Here is a 26,970-nt window from a genome sequence, read left to right as displayed (position 1 = left end):
GCAACTCATGCATTAGGTTGGGAATAAAGACAGTTTTTTGCTCAAGTACTAGTTTCTCAAGGTTATGATAGAAGCTATTTGGTATGTGAACCCTGCATTATAATTTGATTAAATCTGCAGTGTGTATGGAGACAAAGAAGCATCAGACACTTTATAAAAATGCACATGAATCATTTTTTAAATCTCCAGCTCAAATAGCAATTGTATAACTTCCTTCAAATTTGCAGTAAAAATTTTATTTCACCATGAGCCACGTTAACTTCATAATGGTAAATTTTTCAAGTATTAATTTAGAAAGTTACAGAGATGGCAAAAAAAAGTCCTAATGGAACTCTGATTGCAAACTTAACTATGGAGAGAGACTAAATATTTTAACAGGTTTCAGAGTAGCAGCCGTGTTAGTCTGTATTCACAAAAAGAAAAGGAGTGCCACAAGTACTCCTTTTCTTTTTGTAAATATTTTAAATTGTGTGCGCCTATTCACTATACCCATAGAATATCACTAGAGGGCAGTAAAGGACTTCTAAGGATTAAAGAATGCAAAATGGGTTACTACAACCTGCAGCAATGCCACTTGGGCTGTGACTGTGTCAGATCTCACAAAGTAAAAGCATGGTTGGACTGGGCCAGGTCAATACTGGGATGGGAAACCAACAAGAAAAAATCCAGGTGCTGCAGTAAGTGATGCTGACAACACATTTCTGTGTTTGTTAACACTGAACCAACGCTCAGCATTGTGCTGGGAAGAATTATGTTTTTGCAAAAGACAACACAGGCATTTGTCACCTACGATTAAAAAAATCTCAGCCTATTCTTCTAAAGTAGGGTGTTTAGCCTGGCCACAGTGATAGAAAATTCCTCCTATGATTTCAGTTGGGTATAATATTTCAGCTTTGCTAATGCTGCTACCAGCTACCAGAGCCGGAAGGGCAGACAGGAGAGCTCACCACCCAGAGCAGAACATGAGAGGTGCAAGTGCTCATCAGCAAGACAGTGAAACCAACTATTCAAAGCGTTGTCAAATGCCCCAAAATCAACAACCTGGAAAAAACAAACAGATACTGCATCCCCCCCAAGTCCTCTCTACTCTAGTAGTGTTACGGGTTATAATTTACTTGCAATAGCTATATAATTCTCAGAAATATAATCTTCAAATTGATAATCCAGTTCACCATGGAGTAGGCTGCATTTCAGTGGTGAGAGAAGATATTCTTATATATAGTAATTAACATGTTTTGGGATGCTTCTACATTAAGCCTGCAAGTTCCTGGGCAGGAAACATGTTTCATCTCCATTTACATGTACTGTAGTATATAAATGTTTTACAATACTGGAGAGTGAATACTATCTCCTGTTGCCAGGGACTGACCAGTGGAACTGATTAGCATTTTATGCAGGTAGAATCAACCAGTAATTTTCTCACTAGTTATTCAGGAAAATGCCATTTACCAGGAAAGCACAGCAAGCTGCGCTGAATTCAAACCAGGGATGACGAGTCAACACTCAAAAATAAATTTCAAGATGAGATTTACAAAAGCACAAGCATGCAAATTCTCACCCAAAAGGCTGCACAAACTGAATCAGGGAAATGCACAGAAATCCTTTGCACAAGCAGAAGAATCAAATTCAAGTCCAGTGGGGATTGGTCCTGCTTTGAGCAGGGGGTTGGACTAGATGAACTCCTGAGGTCCCTTCCAACCCTGATATTCTATGATTCTACTAGCATTGTTTAAAAACGGACTTAAAAGATTCTGGCTCAGGGCATGGACTCAGGAGTGCCTTCTTGCGGAGAATCCATGCTAATGCTGTTGAGGCCACCTGTTCCAGGGATGCCTCCCCATTTTTGGCAGCTTTACTATAGTTCCCTGACCGCAATATAAGTATTCATCACCAGCTCTTATCCCATCTTCTCTCAAAACTCCTTCCCATTATTCCGCTTTCCGCTCGATCTGCTAGGAGAGGATTACTAACAGAGTATGCTAAATTGTAACAATGGGAATAGTCTTATGCATGGAAGCTTATTTCATCTATCACAGTTGTGAATTCAAGTGTCTACTATTCCCCAGAAAAAGCAAGACAATGATGTGTATTTCAGCGCCCAAGAGCTTCACACAAAAGGAATGACCAAAGCACCTTGGATTTTTTTCATAACGTTTAATCTGATGTCATTTTTCTAATGATAATCTTGACACCTCAGACAATACTTGATGTTCAGCTAGTTAACCTAATCAAACTCTTACAACAGCTAACTACAGAACGCATGAGGGCCAGGGGAGTCAGTTCTCTCATTTCTCTTCATTTCTGATTATAAAAAGGAACAGCAGACGGACACCTGTATGTAAACAACATCCTGTTACAACCAAGACCACGTGCTGTTTTACATGAGTAGAAGCACGGACGCTCCGATGGAGCACTCAGACACCTGGCTTTTGAGGTGGAGAGAACAGTTTTTTCTTTACGACTGGTTTGACAATTGCTGTTGTGTTGTGCACCACCCTTCACTGTAAAGTACTGAACCGCTGGCTGCTCACCATCTTCCAATCACACTGGACAATCAAGACAGCAGCTGAAGCAACAAGCCATGCCATGGTAAGTTTTGCAGTTTCAAGGAGGAAACATGCTAGCACAAACAGTTTTTTTTAAAATGGGCTTAAAACCTTTTTGTTTATGTTAAGACTTTGCAGAATTTGATTTTTTTAATCTATTTAAATGTTCACAGCTGCATAAAAGTGTGTTTTAATTGGTTTTATTTTTATCTCTTTAAATTTTTTAATAATTACATCACATGGTGTTTTAATATCATGTGCTGCAAAGTGCTGCAGGAGACACATTAATGAGCCACTTGAAGCTAATGAGCCTCCGTCTGAGTATCGCTGAGCTCAACTAAATTACTTATAAGCAGTAATAGTGAGTGACCATGTCTCTGATCTGTTACAAAAACACCAGATCTAGTTGTAGTATGGCTGGACCTTTCTAGGGACTGATTAGAGTGAAGAAAGTGCAGCTGGGGAGAGAGGAGAAAAAACAAACATAGCAGTTCTACAATTTATTTTATTTTAAAAAACCATACATGTGAACTCTGGACATTCTGCTAGCTGACTTGCTGTTTGTCCCAACTTCCTCCAGTCCTTGTCCCTCGGTCTTATCATTGCCACCCTTACTCTCCCAGCCCTTCCATATATCTCTATCTCTATCCTCCTCCACCCTTATTCCTATGTGATAATGGAGTCTCATGCAACATCAACATATGAAGATTCAGCAAACATTATAGTTGAACACATATGCAAGGTCAGACCAACGCGAGCACCTCAAACAGCTACATGTGGGACAGACAAAATTGTCCAAGACCATGGCAGGCTGTTGTACTCTTGTTTGTGCTCTTCATGTATTGCACATCAGATGTTAATGCTCCTTGATATTGCTTGCATTGACCACCATGAGACTTGGTGGCTGGCTTTAACTGACCACTGGGCTGTTTGAGTCAAATGAGATCGCTCAGTCAACACAGCTGAACTTTTATGAGCATAATTTGTACGCCAGATATGCAACAAAAAATTAATTAGTATTATTTGATACTGGGAATCTTGTCCCACCCATCTGACCCTGCAAATAGACCAGACCTAAGAGTGCATATAGAACTGATCAAATTTCCTAACGTGGCAGTGACCTGCTGTCCATGTCTCAACCATACAGAAGCATTCGCAAGCACAGCTTCCCTATACACATTTAGTTTAGTGAGACACAAGGTGGGTCTCTTTCACCAACAGAAGGTGGTCCAATAAAAGATTACCTCACCCACCTTGTGTCTCTCACATCCTGGAACCGACACTGCCACTACTACAACACTGCCAACATCTAGTTCGGTGCTCATTTTGACAACTCCATTTTTCTATCGGCAGCGTGACTGCATTCCAAATGCACACCTTGCCTTGGCTATATGATGAGTAATCTCAATAGTACCATTCTGCGACAGCATACTCTCTAGATAGCAAAAATTGTCCACAGACTTATGAGGTGCATTACTGATCTTAACAATTAGGTAGGCATGCACATCCCCAGGCACAGGTTGGTACAGTATTTCAGTTTTCTTTCAGCTGACTGCTAAGCCAAAATGATTGACTGCACAAGCAAAGTGATCAGTTATAAATCAAATGTCATCATTTGATTATACACTGGTTGCTCACTCAGCAAATAAAAGCCCCTTAAATGAGTAAATCTGCTACTTTTGTGCAAACACAGAAGCACCGTGGATTGAACAACTTCTCATCAGTGTGGAAACAGATAAATACTCTATCACTGCCATGAAATTAATCCATAAGCACAGCCAAAAAAACAGGATGTAGAAGTGTGAAAGCCAGCCTGCTAACTTCCTTAGAGCCACTGGTGACTGAAGAGGGTACAATATCTCACCAGTTTCCACCACTGTGATCATCATCCTCATTACGGAAGGGCCAAATGACAGAAAAACTTTGCAAGGCATCCAAATATGAACAAAAGTTTCCAGAGTCCCTCATAATTTACAAAGTAAAAAGCTTCAGCTATGTCAAACACCATACAAAGACAACTGTTTTGCTCCGAGCTCTTTTCCTGAATCTGGGGGGCTGTGATGATCATGTCTATATAGTGCCCCATCCACACAGTCCTGGAGGATGGTTTTCACAAGATAAGAGTTAAGTATATTCAGTATAACCCCTACAAGAATTTTCTGAGCAACAGGGAAGAGCTTAAGGGATTAGCAGTTTGCCCTGTCACCCTTACATTTATAGAGATGGACAATGCTAGCATCCCTGAAATCCTGTGGCACCAATTCTCGTTCCCAGATAACATGGGAGAGCCATGTGAGGTGCCTTACACTGTGGTAGGCACCCTGCTTGTAGATCTCTGCTAGAAAGCCATCTGGTCTAGGTGGTTTCATTTGTGACATCTTCATGATTACTATTATGGTCTCTCATAAGGTGGGGGACAAGCGCAAGTTCTTTTAATAGGTGTTGTGGAAGAGCATTGCTTGATTCCTCAAAAGCACTGGGAGGGTGATGGAGAAGCTAACTAAAACATTCCATCCTTCAGTCAAGTTCTCTTTGTCAACTAACAGCTGGTCTACAAAAGCTACAGCAACACAGCTTATGCCAACAGGAGGAGTTCTCCCATCAGTGTAGATAATCCATCTCCTCCACCTACACAAATTTAGGTCGGCTCAGCTATGGCTTTGAGGGGGTGTGGATTTCTTCCACACCAGAGCAACATACCTGGGTCGATCAAGTTTTCTAGTGCAGACCAGCCGTAAGAGTCTACTGCAGTCCACAGTTCGTACGAGGGTTATCCCCTTGTACCTGGGGCCATACACAGCATTAAGGCCAGCAAAAATGTTTTTGGTGTCTTCATTGTCTGCTGCCAGTTTTAATTCCATTGTTTTCTTTTCATACCATGGGCTTTTTCACTTGCCAAAGTCTGGTCTAACCATCTATTTTGCTTGATGATATGCAACCTTCCTGGATGCTGAATGTGTCTGCTATGTGTTCAATGGATAACATGCAGTGAATTCAAGAGCAGACATATTTTGGGATCATCCTTGTCAAACCAGTCCTGATGTTTCCTCTTCATGAGGTCAAGAACTTCACCACCCATATAATATATAGTGTCCCAAAAAAGTTTCCAGGATGCCTCAACATCCACTGAGGATGCTGTAACTGAGGGAAATGCTTCCATGATTTTCTCTTGGAATTCAAATGTTTGTCACAGTTTTCCAGGCTTGAAATATTGATTTTCTTCACTGGCTTGAGTTGCTATGTTGCTTGAGAGCAGTACTGAAGGATATTTGACTTCTTATAAATCTATGGTCTGACCAGCAGTTGAAGCCTCTCATGACACGAGTGAGACTGACCTTGGAGATCTCTTCACCAAACAATAATGTAACCGACCACATCAGTGTTTTAAACAAGGATGCATCCAGGTCATCTTATGCTTGTTGGCCTGTTGAAACACTGTTGGCGATAACAAGGTTGTATTCGGCGCATTTGGAAAGTAGTTGCAAGCTGTTAGAGCTTGTGTTACCAACTCCATGATGGCCTATCACATTGCCCCATGATGTATAGTCATGACCAGTCCTGCCATTAAAATCACCTAAAGAGATTACATGGGACCAACCTGATGATGCTATCAGGGTTTGGCAGAAATCCTCCTTATCCTCATCTGGATGGATCACTGTTGGTGCAATATGCTGATGACAGAAGCATAACAACCTTTAGCAAGGCCAATATGGAGAAGCCCAAGTCTCTCGTTAACACCTTTCAACAGTGACTAAAGTTTGCGGACAACCGAAGAGCATATGGCAAACCTCACACCAGAGTATCTGCATTCCTCTTCAAATTTGCACATCCAGTTCCAGTCCTCACTCATCAGGTTGGTCATCCCAGTCCCAGTCTCCTTGCCCACTCAGTATCAGTTCCCCTCTCCTGGTTCCTTATTCTAGCTGTCTGCCTCTCCCCTGCACTTGCTCTCAGTCCCAGTCTCCCTTCTTGGGGTCTTCATCCAATCTCAGTCTCCCACACCTCACCTGCACATTGTCCCAGTTCTCCTCCACCCCAACTCCTTGTCAGAACTGTCTCTCCCTGTGCCCATTTCCCCTGGCCACTAGGAATCACTGAGTCTCCCCCCACACTCCCTCAACAGATCGCAGTGTTCTCTCCACCCTCCTAACTCCCAGTCCCATCTTCCCCCCGCAGCTCCTGTTTCCTTTACTGGCTCCCCCACAGCTCCCAGTCTCCTTGCCCAACGAGTTCGTCTCCCCTTCTCAGCTTGCAGTTCCAGTCTGTCATTCTCCCCAGACCCCAGTCTCCTTGCCCAGCCAGTCCCAGTCCCACCAGAATCCTTGTCTCAATCCACTCCTTTCCCAAGCCCTAGTCTGCCTTCTATCCCCACTCTGCTTTCAGTTCAGTTTCCTTCTCAATGCTACTTGAGTGACAGCAAGTTGGGGGTGGTCACAGAGCACAGAAGACAAACTCCATGCTCTCATTGCCAATATCTGCCCCTTCCTGGCGCAGAGTAGCAATTACAGGGAAAGTCATTCTCAGCTCTGTAGCCCTGTGCTGGAGCATGCTCAGTCACTCTGCCAGGATGGCACATACACAGTCCAGTCACAAATAGGATTTGGGAGATGCCAGCGTATGCTCAATGCAGATGGATTCCCTGGAGATTTTAGTTGTTAAACTTCAAGACAACTCTACTGAGCTTGTGCAAGCTGAGAGTTTACAAAGTTTTTCCAGTGGTATTGATCCATTACTAGATGGAAATGGTAGAATTATCAACACCACAGACAAGGCAGAAGTGTTCAATAAATATTTCTGTTCTGTATTTGGGGAAAAACAGATGATATAGTCTCATCATGTGGAGAGGATAACACTCTTTCCATTCCACTAGTGTCTTTAGAGGATGTTAAACAGAATCTTCTAAAGTCAGACATTTTTAAATCATCTGGTCCAGATAACTTGCACCCAAGAATTATAAAAGAGCTGGCTGAGGAGCTTGTTGGACCATTAGTGCTGATTTTCAAAAAGGCTTGGAGAACGAGGGATATTCCAGAAGTGGGAAAAAAGCTAATACTGTGCCAATTTTTAAAAATAATAAATGGGATGACCCAGGTAATCATAGGCCAGTCAGCCTGGCATCAATCCCAGACAAGATAATTGAGTGGCTGGTATAGGACTCAATTAATAAAGAATAAAAGGAGTAATGTAATTAATGCAAAGCAATATGGGTTTAACGAAAATAGATCCTATCACATTAACTTGATTTTTTTTTTTAATGAGAATACAAGTTTGGTTGATAAAGGTAACAGTGTTAATGTAACATTTAGATTTCTGTAAGGCATTTGACTTGGTACCACACAACATTAATTAAAAAATTAGAACAAAGTAAAGTTAACATGGCACACATTAAACGGATAAAAAACTGGCCAATAGGTCTCAAGGTGTAATTATAAATGGGGTGTCATTATCAAGCAGGTGTGCTTCCAGTAGGTCTGGCAGGTTCTTGGCCCTGCACTTTTTAACATTTGGGGGAGTAGTAAATAATGAGGATGACAGGTTGGTGATTCAGAGTGATCTGCATCACTTGGTAAACTGAATACAAGCAAACAATGTGTGTTTTAATACAGCTAAATATAAAGATCTAGGAACAAAGAACACAGGCCATACTCAACAGGGGACTCTATCCTGGGAAGCAGTGACTGAAAAAGATTTGGGGGTTGTGATGGATAATCAGCTGAACATAAGCTCCCAGCCAGGGGTGACTAGTAGCAAAGGGTCAACTTCCCAGCATCAAAGTTTCTCCATCCCATAATGTCATCCATATCCCATAGTTTTTATGCCTTTTCAAAAATCCCATGGACCGTCATGGGCCTCCTCACTGTCCATCTCATCTAACTGAAGCCTGCACAGCTCTGCACTACTGTCATGACTGCTGCAAGCACAGAATGCACAATCCTCCAGTATTTGCAAACCCACAAGAACCAAATCAGTGGGGAAACCGAATGATTTTGTAGAGGCCAGACTGCTGTGGGACACAGCAGCACCCAATTCGTGGCTGTTGTCGGTGTACACAGAACAGTTGCAGATGGTGGAGTGCTGATTCAAAAACCAAGAAACAAGCACTGACTGGTAGGATCACATCGTAATGCAGGCTTGCAATGACGAGCAGCGGCTGCAGAATTTTCTTATGTACAAGGCCACATTCCTGGATCTGTGCGTCAAGCTTGCCCCAGCCCACCAGCACAGGGAGACCAGAATGAGAGTTACACTGACAGTGGAAAAGTGAGCAATGATCACACTGTGGAAACTTGCAATGCTGGATCGCTACAGGTCAGTGGAAAATTATTTTGGAATTAGAAAATCCACTGTGAGGGCAATTTCCAGGCAAATGTGCAGGGCCATTAATTGTCTTCTGCTATGCAGGACTGTAACTCTAGGCAACATTCAGAACATAAAGGATGAATTTGCAGCAATGGGGTTCCCAAACTGCAGTGAAGTGATAGATGGCACTAGACCACCTTGCGACACAGTACATACACAGAAAGAGCTACTTTTCTATACTTATGCAAGCATTGGTGGATCATCAGGGATACTTCACCACCATCAGTGCTGGCTGGTCAGGGAAGTTGCGTGCCGCCCACACCTCTAAGAACATCGAACTGTTCAGAAAGCTACAAGCAGGGACTTTCTGTCCTGACCAGCAGTTTACCATTAGTGATGTTGAAATGCCAGTAGTGATCCTGAGGGCATAGACTACCCCCTTGCTCATGAAGCCACACATCAGCCACCTTGAAAGCACCAAGGAAAGATTCAGCTACCAGCTCAGCAGCAGCAGAGTAACAATTTAACGTGATTTTCGTAAACTGTAGGGCCACTGGCATTATTTACTCACAAAAGTGGACCTCAGTGTGTGTGTGTGGGGGGGGGGGGGAGAACAGCCTCCCAATGGTTATAGCTGCCTGTTGTACCCTCCTGCATATCTGTGAAGCAAAGATGGAAAAGTTGCCACAGGGTGAAGGTGCAGAGGCCGTCTTCTGAGTTTGAACAGCCAGGCACAAGGGCTATTAGAAGAGCTCAGTGAGAAAATACATGGTTCAGGGAAGCCTCTGAACAAACACTAACAGTGAGTCACAGTAATGCACTGTGGTGTACTATGCCCTACCTGGCCCTAGGCCCTGCTGTTTTGGGGCCTGTTTGGAATTGCATGGTACTTGGTGTACATCTATGAATGTAACACTGACAATGCATCTATTAATCATAACCATACAGCAAGTACCACAAAACTGTTTTTGTCACTCATGCTATGAGTTGTGTATCACTGTAAAAATGAATAAATGGGTGCTTTCAGTACCTCTAGGCATTCTGTATCATGTGGGAACTAATAAAGATGAATTATTTTCCAAACAATAGAATTTTATTGAGTAACAATACATTTATGGAACACAGCTTAAGAAGGGAAAAACATACATGTCAAGTTTAGCTACACATACAGCAACTGCAGCTCTCACAAGTCAGCACACAAAGCTGTGGTTGTCCGGAATGTTCCCTGGCACGGAGCGGGAAGAGATGTAGCTCCTGATGCCACATGGAATGTGGAGGGGAGTGTAGAGAGGTGCTATAATGGAGTTCTCAATGGACTGCAAAGAGAGGCAAGCCTGTGATTGTTGAACCTTGTGTCTGCTGCTGAAAAAGCCCCATTATGTCCTGATGCATCTCCCTCTTCTTTTCCCGAAAGGACACCTGGGCCTTTATCCACACAATCTGCAATATTCACCTCTCCAAACCCTCTGTTTATGGTCTGATGCAGCACTGCTTGCAGGATCTCACTGAACAGGTCATCTCAAGTCCTCTTCTTTCTCTTCCTTATCTGGCTCAGACACTCCGCAGGTGTGGAAGGGCAATCCCTCAAGGCCGCAACAGCATCAGCTACAGGTCAAACGCAGAGGTACCATTGTCAGGAGAGTCACAACAGAAAGCAAGAGTTAAGACACAGAACTCCCTTTCCTCAATCACCTAAAATTTTAAAGAAATGCTTTTGACACTTCTGCTTTGGACTGCTTGCCAGGTGTGAGGGAAATAAGGAGGCTGTTGCAAGAACACAGGAGTACAGGGCATTTACACTGAAAACTGACACCCTTTTCCACAGTCAGTGGTGATGTTAGTTGGCATCTCACTGCTGAGAATGACAAAGGCACATAGAGCACAGCTGTTGCTGGCGTACCAGAGCTGCCCAGGCCCATGTTCAACTAGCCTGTTTATTGTAATGGTGTCTGCCAAAGTTATCACTGAGTGAGTAGCATAGGAAAGTGTCCTATCATGGAGGAAGAAATAAGGCTGACATCCCTATAAACCTTTGGGAGATTTCAGAGTAATTCCATGAAAGTTTAATCGAAATCTCTCAGGATTCAAGGGTCATCCTTGTGTACATAAACTGCTCCACATGGCCATACAGCAAGCCATCCACCCAACTCTACAGGGGAACACGAAGCAGATAATTTTACCATTTGTTTCACCACTACCTCTTCTAACGTGAGTAAATTAACAAAAAGTTGATAGCTGTGTCTTGTTAAGTTGGGGGCACCATCAGTACATTACTCTAATAGGAAATACATTTACACACTTACCCAAGGTTCCTTCTCCTGCATCAGGCACACTCATGCTCAGATCCTGGGACTGACTAGACAGCGGTGGAGTCTCAAACAGATCCTGGTTCGTGGCATAGCTGGGCGTCCCCAGCTGCATCTCTCCCATCTTCCTCCTCCTCAATGGTCATGGCAAGAGCCTGTGACTCAGGTACCTCAGACACACCCATAGTGGAACTCAGGGTGGCGATACAGTTATTGCGTTGCTGTAACAGAGCACTTCCATTCGTGGGAGAAATTTAAGTCTAGACACACGCACAACTAGGTTGACACAAGGCAGCTTACATAGACCTAACCTTGTAGCGTAGTTAGGCCTTAGCAGCATCAGCTGCGAAGAAACATATCTTTTCTCCAGAGATGAGCCCCAACAAAATGAAAGATATTAAGGCCTTAGAGGAGCTTATCTGTTCCTCCCATCAAAGAAAGCCCCTAATAGCCTCTAACTGTAGTTTGTACTCACTTAGAGCATGGCTACACTCGAAACTTCAAAGTGCTGCCGTGGGAGCACTCCTGCAGCGGCGCTTTGAATTGCAAGTGTGGTCACACGCCAGCACTGGGAGAGAGCTCTCCCAGCGCTCCTGGTAATCCACCTCCTCGAGGGGACTAGTTTACAGCACTGGGAGCGTGGCTCGCAGCGCTGGGGCACTGTTTACACTGGCGCTCTATGGCGCTGAAACTTGCTGCGCTCAGGGGGGTGTTTTTTCACACCCCTGAGCGAGACCGTTGCAGCGCTGTAAAGTGCCAGTGTAGCCATAGCCTGAAGAATAGATACAAGACTACTGGTGTTCTGTAATAAAAGGGCAGTTGTACGGAAGAACACTGAACCTACTAACCACTTAATCTAAGCAATGCAGACAACAAACATCACTGCACTTGTCTAAATCTGGTGAAAGTGCCATTAACAATTAAGAAAATTAACTTTCACAGATCACTACACTACCCAAAGAATCTGAAAACAGTGAATTATATACCTTTAAAGGAGACAGGCATATCTAGTCCAAGAACAATTTGCTCTAGAGTGAAATAAAGAGCACAAGGAGCCCCAATTACTGAAAAACAGATGAGAAGGTGATTGGATATAACAATGCCAAGTCTAAATATCTCAGATAATTGAAAATTTAAGGTTTTTCTCATACAAGAAGTGTGCGCGCACACAAAAAAATCAATAAACTACAGAATACGTATTAGTTCTAAGGCTAAAAAATGTATATTGCACTCAGACCATCTTCCTCGAGGGATGTCTTGTACTCTTCAGCAATGGAGGTTACCACCATGTACATTCACCTTATTGATCTGTTATTAGTTAACAAATAAATACTAATAACGTAGGCTCAACTTTCAACTTTTGAAAAAAGCTCAACAGAGCTTTGCACAGACAAAAACCATGAAACTGAACAGATATTTAAAGCATCCAGTTTAATTTTGCCATCTAGGTTGCTGGATGAGTAAGTTTACTCTTTACCTGACAGTTTTGTTTTTCATGAGAATTAGTATGCACCAATCCAAACAGATATATCAAAGTTTTTATATCTCACTCATCACTGCAATATCTGAACTGGGCTGCAGCCCCTTCAGCATAGTGACTTGAAAAAATTAAGTTGCTTGACTTCACATTTGGAAAGGTATCTCTGAAACTATGAACAACCTGGTAAGCTCTGTAGTGTTGTCTTCCCTAGTCTGCAGACAATCAGCTCTCCTGTGACTGCTCCAGCTGGTAGTTTTTCCAAGCAGCAGCAGAGCAGACTAAACAAGCCTGGTCAGTTTCCCTGCTGCTACTCCAAACCTGTGGGCATCAGTGAAACTGTCTATCATGTCAGTTTCATGTTATTTCTTCAGAAGGTGCCTTAGTGACAAACCAATTAAGAAAAAGGCACTCTTATTCTACAAGTGTGTCCACATAGGGAGTTACACCAGTACTGATACAGCAATATTATTATGCCTGTATATTTCCCTGTTTTAACAAGGCATCAGTTATAAGAGTGGGAGCAATAGCATACACAGCTGTTAGCACTTTTACCATGTGTCCTCTAACCTGGATTTGAGCATGTCTAGACAACAGTCAGTGGCAGTATGGCCTAATGCTAAGGCATTGCACTGGAAGTCCAGAGACCTCCCTCTAATCTCACCTACCACTAACCTTCTGCAGTACCTTGGGCAAGTCACTTCCCTTTCTGTGCCTCTGTTTTACAATTTAAATAGACAAATACAGGAGGCAAACCTTTTAGAGAAGGGACTGCCTTGCTATGTTTCTACAATGCAGTTCTAATCTTAGTTAAGGCCTCTAGATGCTATTGTAATACAAATAATAAGTAGTAAGTCATTAAAATGTCAGCAGCTGCAGAAGGTCCACTTATAACAGTACCCCACCATCAATATTACTGGTGAACCTCCACTGCTGCTAATGCAATGGCAGGGAGAATTTCAGAGTGTTCAGTGTACACAAGGTAATCCATATTAAACATAAACCAAGCCTCAGTTATCACGCTTAAGAAAACTTTTACTGGCATAACATTGATTTTAGTTACACTGATACAAACTAATAATGTACCTGCACTTGGTTTAGGTTAGCTCAATAACTAAATCAGTTTAAGCATGATTTATATCTATTTAGTTACATAGGTCCAAGTCCCCTGCCCACTTTTTTTTTTTTTTTTTAATATAGACAAGCAACTAAAGTTTCTTAAGAATTTCAATTAAAGGTTAGGTTACCAATTAAGTGACCATAACCAGGCTTGAAAGTTAGTTGTCCACTAAGATAAACAATTGAAGTTTTCACCTCTTAGTACTATTAAGTGTCTGCCTGGTGTACAAGTTTTTTTTGTTTGTTTTTGTTTCTTTTTGGGGTGGGGGGGTTACACTTTTTATGAAGGCAAAGTTACAATAAAATGTTAACTTACTACAGCATATGTTACCTATTCAGGATCAGGTTAATATTCAAAGAATCTGGCTAAAGATTCTGGGAGCCCTCCTCCTGTGAATACACTAAAAAGGGTGACCAAATTTCTAAATACCTATTCTCTTTTTGGCGCTTGTCTTGCGTACGTACTTGGTGTGAAAATGCAAAACAGTTCTTTAGATTTATTTCACTTTATTTAGCTAGATTTTTTATTTTTTCCTTTTAAGGAAGTCCTAAATTGCATAAGATACAGCAACAGGGAAACCCATGAGGAAGCCTCAGAAATTGTGGATTCTACCATACCTGAAACTGAGCAAGGAATGAGATGAGTAAAATAATGCAATGGTGCATTAATAGCTGCAATTCCCTCAACAACTTCCTTCTGAGTATCGCAAAAGCAATGCACAGTTTTTTAAACATTACTTCAACATGAAGTAAAAACACAAAGTTTAAACCACAAACAAAGCAGCTGTTTAAAAGCAAAAAGTACTTTATACATTTTAATCTAACAGTGACAGCAACGTAACCTATAGTAAAATAAAATTACTAAATACTATCTTATCAATATAAGAAGCAGGACTGTAGAGTTTATTTCAACTACATTCATACCCACATCCCAGAAGAATGAATATCTATTACTCTCCCCTAAAATTACAGGAAATATGTGAAAGTCTAAGGAAGTTTCACAGAAGAGGAACAGAGAATAAATAAAGAGAAGCAGCAGCCTCATAGACCAAATTTAGGACCACGTATATTCCCAACTGCAGGCAACTGCATACTGCAGTAGTCTCATTAGCTCACTCCATAGCCAAGACATTTCCTGAGCCCGGGGGTGGGGGGTGGGGTGGGAGTTGGGTTTCAGTTGAGTTATTTCAGCTAAGCCAACTCAACTCGATTGGTGTTAACTGGGCTTTTCAATTGAGTTAAACAGAAATTGTTGAAACAGGAATCCCACCCAGTTTACCTCAGAATAACCTTGGACAGATCCCACACACATCTTAACTATCTGAGGAAAACTGCAACTAAGGTGAGATCACATAACCTTCTAAGCAAATTGGCCTTCATTTCATGAGTAAATGTTCAAACCCTGCAATCATCCAGTTTAGCCCCGTTATTTTGCACCAGAATCCTATGCTCCAGTCTGTCTCCATTTGTCTCACAACAAGTTGGCTGACTATAACTCAACCATGAGCATCATAACTGGGACAATTTGACCCACACCACCACCACGGCTCCATGTGTTATGCAACATCACTCCACCACTCATCCATTGTGAGGATGCTACAGCCAGAATGTTTGAGAAGATCAGGGCAAACCCAAGTCTACCACTATACACAGACCTTTTCCACCACCCAAGAGTGTGCTTGTCATCAAGGTATCTATTGTGGACGCACTTTCCACGGCCAGATTTCTCTATGATGCTGACATGGCATGAAGAATGGTCTGCAGTTGATGTCAAAAATCAGTATCTTATAACTGACCTGACCATGCTTGTAGCCAGCTTTGATTTGCCACACCACTAATGTGCTCTTCTGAAACAATTTCAAACAGGCCAGGATCAACATACCGCCAGCTGTTACCCCGGGACCAATGAAAGGATCCCACATGTGGCTGTGATCAACAACAGACAATGTCTCACATCACTGCAACTACATTCAGACCAGATTTGGTGGTGGTCTCAGAGCTCTGCACATAACTGATGAGGCTGCTGTAAATTGGCTTGGCAAGCTCCAAATCCAACAAGACAAATTGAGTTAAAGTAGTTCAACTAAGCTAATTCAATTGAAAGTAGCACCTTTCCTCCTGATGTAGATGACACCCAAGAGTTAGGATTCAGAACATAAATATATACAAGTTAACTGCCTTTGTGCAAGGCATGGCATTAATTTGCGTACACCCACTTATACAGAATAAAGCAGTTTGCAGGTTTAAGAATTGCCTTCTGGCTGACAGCAATTGCACATGGATAAACACAGAGCAGTGTTCACAAGCTCAAAGTAGTCCAAAATCACTGAAAGTCAATTTGCTTCAAAATGCCCAAATTTTTGCCATAAAAAAAATCACTGAGGTTTGCAAAATGGTGCAGCAGCCACCACCGTACTGAGTCACATGAGAGCCGATTCCAGGTTTATACCCGACCTCTGCCTTCCTATTGGCTGCTTCCCTGCCCAACGGGATACAACCCACAGCCAGTTAGAAGCTCTACTTTGCTGTGGCTAAAGGGGCTCTGTTCCCTACAGCATACATACCACATGGCTTTTACTGATTGGAAGAGGTGTATTTGGTCCAGCTGTGAATGTGCCCCAGTGGCTGTTCATTTAAAAAGCCACCAGATGGCCTCAGAACAGTAACTGGGGAGCAGCAGGGCTCTAAGTAAAATTGCCCAAATAACTGTCACAAGACAGGTTTCAGAGTAACAGCCGTGTTAGTCTGTATTCGCATAAAGAAAAGGAGTACTTGTGGCACCTTAGAGACTAACCAATTTATTTGAGCATAAGCTTTCGTGAGCTACAGCTCACTTCATCGGATGCATCCGATGAAGTGAGCTGTAGCTCACGAAAGCTTATGCTCAAATAAATTGGTTAGTCTCTAAGGTGCCACAAGTACTCCTTTTCTTTTAGCCAGGATACAAACACCACAACATGAAGGAACGTCTACATGAGGAACACTACAGCATTCCCTGTCCAGACACGGTTGTGTAGACACTATAGCGACAGAAAGGGTTCTTTCATCATTGTAGTAAATATACCTCTCTGAGATGCAGTTATCCTAGATGCTTGGAAGAACTTTTATGTTGACCTAGCAGTGTCCACACCGAGGTTTAGGTCATCTTAATTACACCACACAGAGAGTAAATATTTTCACAGCCCCAAGCAACAGTTAAGCTGACCTAACTTTGTAGTGCCAGCCCTCAGGATTTTCCACTTCAAATGCCAAGGCTGTGGCGAGGGGCAGCTTCTTCCCCTTGGCATGGTAAACTGAAAAGTCTAGTACATCTCTTACTTATACTCCTACTTAGGGCAATAATTTTAAGATCTTTCCACAACAATTGATTCAGAATCTAGAGTGCTGCAAACTTGAGAAGTTATCTACAGTCTATTTTTACTGTTTGCCTATCAGAGCACCTGAAATAATTTTACACCATTATAACCTAATTACTCCACCACTCAGCGCAACTCCTATAGCAGATCACTAGCTTCATAAAGATTAACTCCCAATAGCCCACCTTCAGCAACCCTACCATGATTACCAAAATTCAAATTGAGCAAATTGCTGAAAATGTTATTGCAGGATTGTAGTCTATGGAGTTGTAATTTCAGATATTTACTGTTCATCTGCATGAGATTTTAAAAAATGCTTTTACTGTTCTATGAATTCAAGTTCTTATTAGTACTCTCATATACAAGATGCTCATAGGCCCTGCCTACAGTGGGTGTGACACACTGACCTAGATTCCAAGCTTTAAGGCAGCTGCACTGCCAGAAAATTATCAGCTCAGGAAAAGACTGAGCACAAGTACAAGACAGCAGAGAGAAAGACAGGACCTAGAAGCAGAGTGTATTCTACTTGCCTCTAGAAATATACCTCAGTAAAATGCTATTCTGGAAGAAACCTTTAAAGCATCAAAAAGCGTTTGAATTTGTATGAATTAAGATAGTTTTTACACATATTAGCTTTGCAGCCAGGAAAAATGTAAAAACAGTTTTCAAATGTACATTATACAAATCTGTTTCCTGAATTTCAATTTCAAATACATGTTTAAAAAGTTATGGTTGTAGGAAGAGTTGCAAATCAAAACCAAAGTTAAAACAAAATCTGGAACAAAGAAAGCTAGCTTCACAGAAAACAATATTGAAAAAGGTGCCTTGGATACAGAAGGAAAAAAACAAAAGCAAAGACACTAATATATGCAGCATAAATGTCACACAGGAGACAGCAAGATAGCGTCCCTGTTCCTTTAATCTCTTATGAAGATAAAGTTCTGCAATTCAGCTTTAATAAGCAGCTCTGTTCTCTCGAGTCTACAGCTTCAAACCCTAATATATACATTACTGACACAAGAAAATGCTGGTTGTTAGGCCAACAATGAACTATTGCCATATTTGTTTGATATTACAAAATTTCTTAAAATATCATAGGAAGGCATAAGACCTCTGAGAACGACTGAGCTCTCTCTAGTGCCCTACATTATCTTGCAGATTCTGAGCAGCATTAGTTCTCAAACATTTCAAGGCAGGCTCTTGATGAACTCTGAACTGCAAACAAGATTACCTTCTCACCAAACTGCAGCTTCAAATACAGTGACTCTGAAGTCAAGTTTAAAAATAAAATCTGTGAACCTGCTCTGTCTCTTTGGGGATAGGGAAAATGAGTCTACTAGCCACCCAAAGTAATTGGTGTGAAAGTCCCGAGGAAATGTTGCAAACCATCACCATGGTTAAAGCACAGAAAGATCAAAGGTCTTATTATACCAAAACAGCACAATAAAGCACAGGTGTGTTTTCTAGTGCCTTCAGCCATCTAACAAGTACATAATTATGGAGTTGCACAACTTATATGATGAAATATGATTATTAAACCATGCAAGTATAAATTCAAATACTTACCCTACCATCATATACTATTTGTTAACTAATCTTACGGCCATATTCATAAGTTGAGCAAACAGGTAATATTTGGCCGAAGAATAAGAAAAAACTTATAGCGAGTAGCGAACAGAATTAGCTCAGTAGAGCAAATCCAAGATGGGAAAATGCCATCCCTCTCAACAATGGTTTACTATAGACCAGGGGTTCTTAACCAGGGATATGTGTACCCTCCAGAGGTCTTCCAGGGGGTACATCAACTCATCTAGATATTTGCCTGGTTTTACAATAGGCTACATAAAAAACACTAGTGAAGTCAGTACAAACTAAAATTTCGTACAATGACTCGCTTATACTGCTCTATATACTATACACTGAAATGTAAGTACAATATTCATATTCCAATTTATTTATTTTATAATTATATGGTAAAAATGAGAAAGTGAGCAAATTTTCAGTAACAGTGTGTTGTGACACTCATATTTTTATGTCTGATTTTGTATATAAGTAGTGTTTAAGTGAGGTGAAACTTGGGCTACGCAAGACAAACCAGACTCTTGAAAGGGGTACAGTAGTCTGGAAAGGTTGAGAGAGTATATCCAGGTACATTGCTATTGAGGGATAGTGTGTAACCTTCTTTATAGCATCCTCACTGTAGTTAGCTACTACAGCTATTCCCTTCGCTCTGAAATCCTGTGAAGTCAGTCCAAGAGTGGTGTAAACTTTTGTTTCATCCAACAAATTTTTTTTAAAAATAACCTAGATTTATAGAGTTTAAGGCCAGAAGGGCTCATTAGATCAGCTAGTCTGGCCTCCTGTATATGTTACCAGTGACAGAAAATATTTGCCAAGAAAACTAGTGAGCGAGGATTTTGTACTTAAGCCCATGATAAAGATAAATCGTTACTTTAACATCTGAGATTTAGATTTTACATGCAATAATTTTTAAATCAAGATTTAGTACATAATGCAGCACATGGATTATAAACTTATTACTCAAACACACCATCCTGCTTTGCCACACCAACCATAATGGCTTCTAACAGTATTCAATGAGTCTCTCACTTAGACTGCCAAATTCGATTTGGAACATGGGTGACAACTAATGGACATTACATTCCATGTAATGCTGCCCACAGATGCAAGCAGGTAACCAATGGAGATACAGTGGTCAACCACCACAATGCACTTTCTATATTTTAACCCAAAACATTGAAAAGTCAGGGGAGCAAGGGGTGGAAAACATTCATTGTCTCCCAGATTCTTCTATATTCATGACGTTTCAATCTAATTTAAAAAAATTAGTTTGTAGCCCTTATGGTTGCAAAGACACTTCACAATGTGTTAACTGATGCATGGTTGTCTCAGCCTGCAGGAAGACAGACTGAAACAACAGCACCAACTGTGAACTTCCCTATTCATCTTAATAAGGTGTAAACTTTGTAGCCTAATTATGGCCACTTAAATACCAGGACATTGTTTACCATATCAAAGTTTTCAGAGTAGCAGCGTGTTAGTCTGTATTCGCAAAAAGAACAGGAGTACTTGTGGCACCTTAGAGACTAACAAATTTATTTCAGCATAAGCTTTCGTGAGCTACAGCTCACTTCACTGGATCACAGTTGATTATCCTACCAGAAAACTTAACTATATAATTTCTAACAGATTGCACACACCCCCCCCCCGCAAAAGAAAAATCACACAGCCAATATGTTTACCCATTTATGGCTGGATATACAAGTTTCTCCCAATCATTAAAATTCCTCTGAAAGGTTATTCCACATCCGATGAAGTGAGCTGTAGCTCACGAAAGCTCATGCTCAAATAAATTGGTTAGTCTCTAAGGTGCCACAAGTACTCCTTTTCTTTTTGCGAATACAGACTAACACGGCTGTTACTCTGAAACCGTCCACAAGAACAGTCCAAGTTTTGAATATGCAAGATACCTGAATTTCTTTTTGATCACTCAAGGTGCCTGCTACAATCTGTTAATCAGTAAGTAACCCACACTTCTACCCTATCTGTTAAGGCAGTGGTTCTCAACCAGGGGCATGCATAAGCCTGGGGGGGTACACAGAGGTCTTCCAAGGTGTACCTCAACTCATCTAGATATTTGCCTAGTTTTACAACAGGCTACATAAAAAGCACTAGCAAAATCAGTACAAACTAAACTTTCACACAGATAATGACTTGTTTATACTGCTCTATATACGATATACTGAAAGGTAAGTAAAACAAATATTTCACTTGATTTATTTTATAATTATATGGTAAAAATGAGAAAAGCTATTTTTCAGTAATAGTGTGATACTTTCACATTTTTGTCTGATTTTGTAAGCAAATCATTTTTAAGGGACGTGGAACTTGGGGGTATGCAAGACAAATCACACTCCTGAAAGGGGTACAGTAGTCTGGAAAGTTTGAGAACTACTGTGGTAAAGGATGAGACCCTGGTGTGGGCCTCAGGCTATAATATGTCTCCATTACATGTGATCCAACAGCAGTTCAGTTCAAGACAAAAACAGAGAATCATATAGCTGGAAGAGACCGCAACAGGCCACTTAGTCCAGCATCCCCCATGCAGATGTAGGACCAGGTATACTTACAGGTTAGACAAACACCTGTCAGGGATGGTTTACGACCTAAACCATCCCTGACAGGTGTTTTGTCTAACCAGTTTTTAAAAACCTCCAATGACAGGGATTCCACAACCTCTCTTAGAAGTCTATTCCAGTACTCGACTATCCTTAAAAGTATGAACATTTTTTCCTAATATCTTGCCTAAATTTCTCTTGCTGCAAATTACTTCTTGTCCTACCTTCAGTGGTCATGAAGAACAGTCAATCACCATCGTCTTTATAATAGCCTTTAACCTATCTGAAGAGTTATCAGATCCCCCCATAGTCTTCTTTTCTCAAGTCAAAAAAAGGTAACGGTGTTAGGAGCTGTTAGGAAAGGGCTAGATAAAAAACCAGAAAATATCATAATGCCACTATATAAATCCATGATATACTCACACCTTGAATACCGCATACAGTTCTGGCTGCCCCATCTGAAATAAGATATTTTAGAATTGGGAAAAGTACAGAGAAGAGCAGCAAAACTGATTAGGGGTATGGAACAGCTTCCACATGGAGAGATTACAAAGACTGGGACAGTTCAGATTGGCAAAGAGATGACTAAGAAAGGATGTGATAGAGGTCTATAAAACCATGACTGGTGTGGAGAAAGTAAATAAGGAAGTGTTATTTACCCTTTCACACAACACAAGAACCAGGGATCACCTGATGAAATTAATGGGAAGCAGGGCTTGAAACAAACATAAGGCAGTACTTCTTCACACAACACACAGTCAACCTCTGGAATTCCTTGCCAGTGGATGTTGTGAAGGCCAAATATTATAACTGGGTTCAAAAAAGATTTAGAGAAGTTCGCGGAGGATAGGTCCATCAACGGCTATTAGCCAAGATAGTCAGGGATACAACTCAGTGCTCTGGGTGTCCGTAAGCCTCTGACTGCCAGAAACTGGGACTGAATGACAGGGGATGGAATGGATGGAAGACTTAACATGGTCAGTTTGTTTGTTTTTTTTAATCTTTCCTCATATGTCAGGTTTTCTAAACATTTTATCATTTTTGTTGCTCTTCTCTGGACTTTTTCCAATTTGGACACATCTTTCGTAAAGCATGGTGCCCCAAACCAGACACAACATCCAGCTAAGCCCTCATCAGTGCCGAGTACAGTGGGACAACTACCTCCTGCATCTTCCATAGGACATTCTCATTAATACGCACAGCAGTAGGGCACAAATATTTAAAACAGCTAACTGGGAACACAAAGCTACAAGGAGTAGAAGGGAATCTCAGAGGTTGAAGTAGAACCTCCAACCTTTAACACCAAAAAAACAGGCTGGATTTCAAATTGTCAGAGCTTCTTTAATGAGGTTTTGATCCTCATTTTGTGAAACGGGTTGCTAACTGAATTTTAGGAGGTCTGAATTTTACACCAAGGTAATATCCATATGTATAACATATTTGTTCATTACAAGAGATATAAAATGTCACAGAAAAAAAACCATTCTAAAACCAAGTTTTTGCCCAATTTTAAACACTTTAAATTGGATTATAAAAGATATGCTTTTAGTATTACTTTTCACAGTGTATATTGTCCCTCCATCTCCATGCAACACTTTCATCTTGAAGAATGCAAGTTCTCCAGTTCAGGGGCTACCAAACTTTTTGACAGGCTAGATCACAGTTTAATTAACAGACTGTCCACAATACACTCATACTCATTCACACTCAATCATAGAGATTACCAATAGGAGGGGAGTGGGCAATCACACACTACCACTGAGACAAAAGCATTTCATATATTTCTAGCTATTTTTAAAACACAATTTCTCAGCTAGAAACAAGAAGAGGACAGACAGCATTATATGACCAGCCAACTAGTCCTCTGCAGACCACTGCCAGCTCAGGATCACAGTTTGGAAACTACCCAGCTAATCATTTTCACTTTCTCATTCAGCAGCACAGAACTGCAATGTTTGTGCTGCAAACATTTCAGGGCAAAAATGTCTAAATATAAACAAGGACATTTCCATTAACACTGGGATTATATTTTAGAGCCTAAAAGCCTAAATTCAGGTCCTAGACGGTGCCAATTCCAGTACCACAATAGTACTACCCACATTTCCACTAAATACAAGCTTTTTGTGAACTAGTAAGATATTAAAAGTACACCACTGACCTATCTGCAGCTACCAAAAACAAAACAACCCTCCCCCCTCCGCAAAGACACAAACACGAACATCTCCTTTCAGAGGAAAATCCTGCTGTAAATCGCTTACCAGCTCATTTACTATTCGCCGCATAAATAAATCCTCCATCATGTAACAACTGTTCACAAGCCCACTGACACCCCCCCTCCCAGACCCAGTGCTTGCACAGGCCCCTCTAGAGGCATCTGGGGCTTTGGCACATCATGTTCACCCACCACCCACCCAGTCTGCTTTATTTTCACAAGACATTAACAGACATTTTTAAGGGGGGGCTCGCAACTGTGCCCCCCCGACAACCCCATGTTTGTCAATCCCGCCTCCTCCAAAAGCCCCCCCATGCTCTCCCAGCTTTACCCCCCCACACACAACCCCATACTTACCAATCCCCCCCTCCTCCTCCAACAGCCCCCCACTGCTCTCCCAGCCTTACCCCCCACACACACAACCCCATGCTTACCAACCCCTCCTCCTCCTCCAACAGCCCCCCACTGCTCTTCCAGCCTCCCCCCCACACAACCCCATACTTACCAACCCCTCCTCCTCCTCCTCCAACAGCCCCCCCACTGCTCTCCCAGCCTCCCCCCCACACAACCCCATGCTTACCAACCCCTCCTCCTTCTCCAACAGCCCCCCCACTGCTCTCCCAGCCTCCCCCCCACACAACCCCATACTTACCAACCCCTCCTCCTTCTCCAACAGCCCCCCACTGCTCTCCCAGCCTCCCCCCCACACAACCCCATGCTTACCAACCCCTCCTCCTTCTCCAACAGCCCCCCCACTGCTCTCCCAGCCTCCCCCCCACACACAACCCCATGCTTACCAACCCCTCCTCCTCCTCCAACAGCCCCCCACTGCTCTCCCAGCCTCCCCCCCACACAACCCCATACTTACCAAACCCTCCTCCTTCTCCAACAGCCCCCCACTGCTCTCCCAGCCTCCCCCCCACACAACCCCATGCTTACCAACCCCTCCTCCTTCTCCAACAGCCCCCCCACTGCTCTCCCAGCCTCCCCCCCACACAACCCCATGCTTACCAACCCCTCCTCCTCCATCAACAGCCCCCCCACTGCTCTCCCAGCCTCCCCCCCACACACAACCCCATGCTTACCAACCCCTCCTCCTTCTCCAACAGCCCCCCACTGCTCTCCCAGCCTTACCCCCCCCACACAACCCCATGCTTACCAACCCCTCCTCCTCCATCAACAGCCCCCCACTGCTCTCCCAGCCTTACCCCCCCCACACAACCCCATGCTTACCAACCCCTCCTCCTCCATCAACAGCCCCCCACTGCTCTCCCAGCCTAACCCCCCCCACACAACCCCATGCTTACCAACCCCTCCTCCTCCATCAACAGCCCCCCCACTGCTCTCCCAGCCTCCCCCCACACACACAACCCCATGCTTACCAACCCCTCCTCCTCCATCAACAGCCCCCCCACTGCTCTCCCAGCCTTACCCCCCCCACACAACCCCATGCTTACCAACCCCTCCTCCTTCTCCAACAGCCCCCCCACTGCTCTCCCAGCCTTACCCCCCCCCACATACACACACACCCCCGGGGCAGATCTGGGGACTATCAGCTCCGCTCTCCGGGGGGCTGGACACTTCTCCCCGGGAAGCCTAGGGCAGCGACCCCCCCCGGCCCAGGAGAAGGGCGGCCGGGGGCGGGGGGGGAAGGGGGCGCTCCGAGCAGCCTGCGCAGTTAGCGGTACTAAAATAACAGCAGCGGCGAGGCACCCCCGAGACAAAGCGGGGAGGGGACGGGGGCCGAGGGAGGAGACGCGTCCCCCACGCACGGGCCCCGCCAGCCCGGGGCGGGTAGCGCCTGAGGGGGGCGCCCAGCCCCGCAGGGCGCAGGCTGGAGGGCCCGGGCAGGGGGCGGGGGGAAGGGACGGGTCCCGGGCCGGGAGAAGCCCCAGCGCTGGGGGGAGAGGGAAAGGGGTGTCCGCGACCGAGCGAGGCCGGGCCGAGTCGCCCCGGCAGCGCGGCTGCTCCGAGGCAGCGGACGCCGGGGACGGGCCGGGTCCCGTGAGGGGGGGGGGGGGAGGCGGGACGGGGCGGGAGCGTCGGCCCCGGCCGGGGGAGCCCGAGCCCCAGGCCGCTGAGGCCCGGCCCGGCCGCTGAGGCGAATCCCCGTCCCCCCAGGCGGGGCCCTACCTGAGCCTGCGGCCGGTCTCCCGTCCCCGCACCGCCTCCTCGGCGGCCACCCCGCAGCTCCCAGCCAGCACAGCGCGGCCCGCGGGCGGGGGAGGGGGAGCAAAGCGGAAAGGGGGCCGAGGGTGGCTACTGGCAATATCCCACCGCCAGCACCTACCTGCCGCCCGCCCCCTTCCCTCCCTCATTGGCCCAGGCCGCCCCCTACCTCCGCGCCCACTGGCGGCCCGGCTCGTGACGGGCAGCGGCGTCCCCCACTCCCCGGCCTCTCTGCCGAACAACAAGCCCACAGTGGAAGAGGCCGCTCGGGTACGGCCCGCCCACCCCTCGAGCCGAGCCAGGCAGGCCCATTGCCGGCGCTCACGCCACTCAGCGCCCTTCGGCCAACCCGGTTAGAGGAACGAGAAAGCCCCGCCCCTGCGGCGTCGCCATTGGGTGGGAGAAGGTGAAGCGTGCTGGGAGGGGCTGGCGGAGGTGCCAGTCACTCCGCCCCCGACCCTGCTGTCAGGCGCCGTTGCGGGGAAGTGAGTACGTGAGGCGCGGCACAGCTGCAAGCCGGGGGGTTTGCAGGGCTCTGTGCACCAATAGGGCAGGGGCCCAAGGGCTGTTCTCCGGGGAGAGGAGGGGCTGATACAGGGCTACACCTTCCTCCCCCAGCCCGTCGTGCAAGCGGTGAGCGGGCAGGGCGCTCAAGGGCCGGCCCCGCAAGCCCTTCCCCGCGGGCCAAGGGTAAGGCAGAGCGCCCGCCTGCACCCCGGCCCCCCGCGCCGTGCCCCCGTCGAGCCGCCTCCCCCCCCCCGGGCCAGCGCCCGCTTCTCCCCCCCAGCCCTGCAAGCGCTGTGGGGACCTGCGCTTCCCCCCCCCCCCCGGCAAGTTTCCACAAGCGTGACACATACGTCCCCCTCGCAAGGGTGCTTTCCCTCTACCTCAGCCCAGCAGGGACAGAAAGTGCTTCTTCAAATTAAGATAAAAAGCTGCACCGCGCGGCTTTTCTAGGAGGTCTTCCCCGTTCCCCTCGAGCTGTGTTCCAGGGGCGCATACTCAGTAGCGCCTAAAGACAGGTTTCAGAGTAACAGCCCCTTTTTCGCACTTCATCGGATGCATCTGATGAAGTGAGCTGTAGCTCAAGAAAGCTCATGCTCAAATAAATTGGTTAGTGCCACAAGTCCTCCTTTTCTAGTAGCACCTCCGCATTCTTTTTCTGGCGAGGGTTGAAGAACTCACTCCCGGCCCCTGTCCTCCCTGCCACAGTATCCTTTGCATCCCAGCTTGGTCTGGTCTACAATAAGAACAGTTTTGATTACACCTAAATTGCAGCAACACCTGGAGTAGGACTAGCAGGATATACTTCCCTCCCCCATGAATTTAACTTTAAACATTTATAA

At 44.4% G+C, this 26,970-nt stretch overlaps 1 protein-coding gene across 11 annotated transcripts in view; it reads right to left on the bottom strand.

Annotated features, from left to right (window-relative positions):
- KDM4B (lysine demethylase 4B) overlaps positions 1–25,773 on the bottom strand; it is a 178,737-nt gene extending 152,964 nt beyond the window's left edge. For all 11 annotated transcript variants that reach the window (XR_012156240.1, XM_073324669.1, XM_073324670.1 and 8 more), the window contains exon 1: positions 25,589–25,773. The gene's annotated coding sequence lies outside the window, so the exon portion shown is untranslated. The remainder of the gene's footprint in view (positions 1–25,588) is intronic.
- Between the last annotated feature and the right edge of the window lie 1,197 nt (positions 25,774–26,970).

The sequence above is a fragment of the Lepidochelys kempii genome, chromosome 25, assembly GCF_965140265.1.
Source record: "Lepidochelys kempii isolate rLepKem1 chromosome 25, rLepKem1.hap2, whole genome shotgun sequence".
NCBI classification, from domain to species: domain Eukaryota; kingdom Metazoa; phylum Chordata; order Testudines; family Cheloniidae; genus Lepidochelys; species Lepidochelys kempii.
Note: the sequence above shows the minus strand (reverse complement) of the source record. Positions and strands in the feature narration are given on the sequence as shown.